This window comes from Frankliniella occidentalis, unplaced genomic scaffold (genome assembly GCF_000697945.3).
Source record: "Frankliniella occidentalis isolate FOCC.00 unplaced genomic scaffold, Focc_3.1 Scaffold80, whole genome shotgun sequence".
Taxonomy (NCBI): domain Eukaryota; kingdom Metazoa; phylum Arthropoda; class Insecta; order Thysanoptera; family Thripidae; genus Frankliniella; species Frankliniella occidentalis.
In genome coordinates, this window is record NW_026267210.1 from 1,086,382 (window position 1) to 1,091,788 (window position 5,407).

The 5,407-nt window shown below is 60.2% G+C and overlaps 1 protein-coding gene across 2 annotated transcripts in view; it reads left to right on the plus strand.

The window, feature by feature from the left end:
• LOC113209097 (chloride intracellular channel exc-4) overlaps positions 1-5,407 on the plus strand; it is a 14,330-nt gene that overhangs the window by 6,073 nt on the left and 2,850 nt on the right. The gene's annotated exons all lie outside the window — the stretch shown is intronic.

A 5,407-nucleotide genomic window follows, 5' to 3' on the forward strand; every position in this document is an offset into this window, starting at 1 on the left:
GTCTCCGCCGCAGTGACTTGCGCGCGTGGTGTCCGCTCTGACAGCCCCGTCCCGTCTCCTCACTGGAAAACCAAAGATGTAATATAATGCCTTTTTAATGGCATCAGTGAAATAGTGCCTTCACAAAGGCGCTATTGGCCTACGATTGTGCGATTTTCGGCCATTTTGTGCCTTAAGGCACTTGTACAGTTACAAAGGCACTGTTGCAGTAGTGCCTTTGATTTTGTTTCCTTTTGTTACCGTGTACCGTGTACACTAGCTTTTTGAGTGAGGTTCCCTACCTTGGCGAGGCTCTCTCTGGGCCTCTCCTGTAGGGCCCCGGGGGCGGCGTGCGCCGCGCGGCTGCATATCGACACGCCGCGGGAGGGAAACGGCGGCGTGGATGTGGAGGGAACGCACTGCGGGTGAAAGGGACCGGCGCGGGGCCGGCGGGGAGGTGTCGGGTCGGGGTCACGTCCCGCCCGCCGCGCGGCCGCGCCACGCCACGCCACGCCGCCCGTACGCTTGACTTCCGCCCGACCGGGAGCCCTACGCCGCGGCGGCGCACCTGGGCCGGTGTTGCAGACAGCTGCAGCTGCGCGGGCAGCTGGTGCGAGCGGCGCGGTCGCTTCGCTTCCTCCGCGTTGGCCTCCCCTCTCCCCCCGCCGCCCCGTAGCATATTCGAACCCTCGAGCTGCTCGTCTCCTTTTTGTAGCCGCCCCCCGCGCCTCCCCGCTGCGCCGGCCGAAGAGCGAGAGTGAATACTCTGTAGAAGCTGTAGAGCGCCCGGCCCGGCCGGGCCCGCGGCCAGCACTTTCACTGGGCGCTCAGCGCCGCTCAGCGCGATCGGGCACGGATCGGAAGGGACGAAAGGAGAGGAGAGGGGAGGGCGGCTGAAGATGCTTCGATGGAGCGGCGAAGAGGCCAGGGGTAAGAAAACGGCTTCAGGGCAGCGCGCCAGGCTTTAGAACTGCGGTTAGTTGTTGCCGAATTCGATCCAGAGACCTGATTTACCCGAGAGGCTCGACGAGCCGCGAGCCGGGTCCGACGGTACCAGCGTCACGTCACACCTGGACGGCCAAACGCAAGAGGCTGACCACGGCCCCCGAAACTACCCAAGGATTTAGCCTGATGGCGGGACAGCCTACCAACAGGGGCCGTGGGCGCCTGCACTGGTTGAGTAGGCAGACCCGCCGCACAGCTGCGCCTGACGGGACTGCCTACCTGCAGGGGCCGTGAGCGCCTGCACTGGTTGAGTAGGCAGACCCGCCGCACAGCTGCGTCTGACGGGACTACCTACCTGCAGGGGCCGTGAGCGCCTGCACTGGTTGAGTAGGCAGACCCGCCGCACAGCTGCGTCTGACGGGACTGCCTACCCGCAGGGGCCGTGGGCGCCTGCACTGGTTGAGTAGGCAGACCCGCCGCACAGCTGCGTCAGCATCAGACAAGGCTGCCTACCCGCTAGGATCGTGGTGAGAACCGTCAGTGTAACCGTTAAAAATGTTACCATTTCATATTGTATTGGTTGCGTTTGCAGATTTGTGGCACGTAAATTCGTCTGCTTTCCAACCCCAACCTGTAGTTGTAACTATCGCTTTACCAGCGTCTCATTGAATTGCAACCCATGTATGGAAAGTCCCCGATGCGTTTTCTTCTTCTAGATTCGCTTGGCAGTGGACCAGTCAGTGCGGGTGCCGGCCTGTGGGGGAGCCTGTAGGTCACACTCCACTAACTCACATAGGTCCCGCCGCGAGACCTATACCGGGCCTGTCCTGTCCGGCGCGCGGACTGGTTTTGTTGCGCAGGGTCAGTCAGTGGGGTGTGAGTGTGTGGGCTGCGCTGGGCGTATCTCGAGAATGGCGCCGCGCGGCTGCGGTCTCGTGCAGGAGAATCGGCTGGGGCCAAACAAAACACACAGGGCAGGAGGGGCTGGTCTCCTTTTCGCCGCACATCCTGGATGTGGTTTGTGCGTTCTGCTCCACCCTGTCGGCGGCGGCGGCGGCCATCCGCGCGAGGCAACGGCACTCCATGCTGATGTGTCTGTCGAACGGGCGGGCAGGCGGGCGGGCTGGCGGGTGCGGCGGCGGCGCTTTCTCGAGGCGAGTGTCGCGCACCACGGCGGCGGAGGCCACGCCCCGCCACGCTCGGCCCACTCGCCCACTTCCATCACCATGCGTCCGTTCATGACTAGATGCATGAGAAAGAGAGGCACTGTATATAAGGCGGCCCGGCCGGGGCCTTGTGCGCCCCGCCCCGCCCCGCCCCGCCCCGCCCCGCCGCTGAGCCGGGCCTACACGTACGCGGCGGGGCGGGTCAACGAGACGCCCAAGCAGGTCACACTCGCTCGACACAAAGCGGTGAGGGGGTTGGGGAGGGCTTATGTATGTACGTGAGAGAAACTGGAGCTTTGGCCTCGGCCGCGCTGGGCCCGGCCAGGCTGACGCGCGGACTCCACAATTTTGTGTTTCCCGGGGCGGCGCGCGCTCGGGTCGCCCTGCCCCCGAGGGCCTTGTCGTCGCCCGGGCCGGGGGCCGCGGGGGTCGAAGCGGAGCCGTGTCGCGCGGCTTATCTCGCTCTCCGCCTCGAGCCTCTCGACTCCCATATACCGCCATATAAGGTCGTGCCGCCGATGGCGCATTTCGGGAGGGAGAGACATTAGGTTCCTCCGAGCACCCCTTTGTTTACGCGGGGCGTGCGCCGCCGACTGTTTTCGGAGCGAGTTCTGTCCTCGTACTTCCACCGGAACACCGCCGCCGTGGGCATCGAGGCTCTCGGGCTGACGCAGGCCTGGCGTGGCGTGTGTGCTTTTGGTTGGGCGGCACGGTCTTTGGTCGGCGCGCCGGTGAGTCGGTGCTGCGTTTGGCGCGGTGACGTGAGCTCCACGCCAGGCCACGTCGCCGCGCGCTCCGCGTCCGCGTGCGTCCGGAGAGAGAGAGGGAGGGGGGGGGGGAGGAAGAGAGGGGGGGGGGGGGGGCAGAAACGCCCTGCACTGTTGAGAAAAACATTGGCATGGTGTGGCCCCGCTCCCGCTGCCACCCGGGCCCGCCAGGGGGGCGGCAAAGTGATGAGTCGTCAAAGCCGGCGGGGCCGCCGCCCCGTCCAGTCCAGCTGAGCGACAAACGTCAGCAAAGAGCTGCAGTGTCGCGAGGCGAAGGGCCGCGGCTGCCTCCTGCAGTCTCTAAGCCTTCGGAGGGGGGCGTCGCACACCTATCTTAATCACTGAAATCCGGTTTGTGATACTTTTTACCGAAATTTTGTGATAACTGGTGTTTTGCGATTCCCACGCACATTTTTTGGGGGTTATCATATGCCCTTTAGCGTGGGAATAATCGCAAAACACCAGTTATCGCATGGGTTTTGGTTGAATGTATCGCACAACCAGCCTCAGTGTAAAGCGCCACTTACAACAAAGGTTTAAACGGGTTACAAAAAATTTTGGTTTGCGCTAGTCGCAATGAAGTCGCGTATACAGTTATAAACTCGTGTCTTCAGTTACGGGATTTTTCGTCTTCTGTCAGACCGGCTGTAGAAAATTGTCAACACCAGTTGTGCAACTGTTGTAAAAAATGTGGATATTGCATGGATTTTATCAATTGTGCCATAGTGCAGTCCCCTGTCCATGCCCGGTGGATTAGGGATCATCCAGAAAGTACGCCCAACATTCGCCGTTACGAACCTGCAAAGCTCAAGCTCTGGAAGCTCTAAAAACGCCTAGTAGGTAGGCAACATCTTGCCTGCTGGGCATGCATGTACTGCGGGGTGGCCTACCCCGAGTCTCGCAGGCGACAAGCTCCCGTCCCGTCATTTGCCGAATAAATTTGAGAAAAACGGACGCACTTTCTGGACGATTCCTAAACTAGACTGTACCCCGCGTCCTCCTACCGGGTTGCCTGCTTGGTATTCTGATTACCATGGTAAAACTACGAACGTGCACGGGGTGAAATCTGCCATCTGGAACAGAGACGGGGCTTTATTCTGTGTGTCGAGTCCTCGAACACTCTTTCGATGGAAATGTCAAACACACGACGTACTTGGTCTCGACTGCTGAGCCTCCCTACGATGGCGCGTTGGCTTTGTGCTGCTGGTAATTGCCTCGGTGCAGGAAGGAAAGTGATGAAGCCTACGCCGGGAGGGGGGGGGGGGCTCTAGCGGCAACCAAACATTTGGGCTCTTCCGCCATGGTAGCATTTTGCTCATAGAATTTTGATGCATATACGGAGAAGCGAGAAAGTTGTTCGGTAAGGAATTCCGGGCATCGAGAAGAAGGGGGCGGGGGAATTTGTCCGCTGCGAGGATGTTTGATAAGGATGCCGATAAGGACACGCGCAGAACGAGGATGTGTACAGGACTACCCTGCCAGTCAAACTTGGATAGAGAGGCTGTACCTTTACCACCAATCACACTATGTCCGTGCTGTCGTCGACGCACCTGTCTGTGACTCGTTGAGGCGTCGACAGCAGTTCGAAACCCTTGTACCCGGTGTTTCAGAGCGGACACCGGAGTGTGTTGCGGGATTGCATACTCGCGAGAGCTGTGGGGGCTATGGCGGCACCTTACGGACGCATCGAGTACGTAGTCAAGTCTAACCAAACCGCAAACACTGCGTTGTCCTCTCTGAAACTCCCGGTGCACTCTTTTGTCGCGATAGACGTCGAATGGATGTCGTTTCGACGACCCATTTTCTGGCGGGGTCAGCCCAGACGTTACGTCGTCGTGCCGCCTCTACTCCTAGACCGCCGGGCCGGCCTGCCCAGGGGCCTGCCGTGCCGCGCTAACCGGCAGTTAAGACCGCCGAGCAAAGCGGAGCCGAGCGCAATCAAGGAAAAAATTGTCTAGAGGGGTATTAATTTGAGCAGAGTCATGCAGTTATGTCTGTCGTGTGACATCACGGGTTGCCAAGGCATGTGTGATGGAGAGGAGTGAGAAATGTGTGTATGTGGGGGGGGGGGGGATTTGACATTTGCCCCCTCCTCGACTACTGTACGTTTTTGCATTTGCGAAGGAAAAGAAAAACGGTGCGGTATGTTCATGGAGTCGGTTGCTCGGCGGTGAAGCACATGTGAACCCGGGCTCGGCTCAGGCTCCTCAGACCCAAGCCGTCCGTCCGTCCACCCCCCACCCCCCCTCATTTTCCGCGTCGGTGACGTCACCCCTGCCCTGAGTCACAACTACCGGCAGGCCTGGCAGCAGGCACCCGGCGGGGAGAGGGAAGGTACTCTGTTGATAATAATAATAATAAAAAGGAAGATGGCGGCAGGGTCATCCGCAGACTTCGGAGCGCGCCTTACTTGATTCATGGGAAGTGAGGCAGGGGGGGGGGGGCGTCGTCGGCTGGGCTGGCTGTTTGGCGCTGATAAGACTCTGATACACTGATAACGCTAGCTTCACTATTTAGCGGGCGTTTAGGTCCATGCGTAGATCCCGAGAG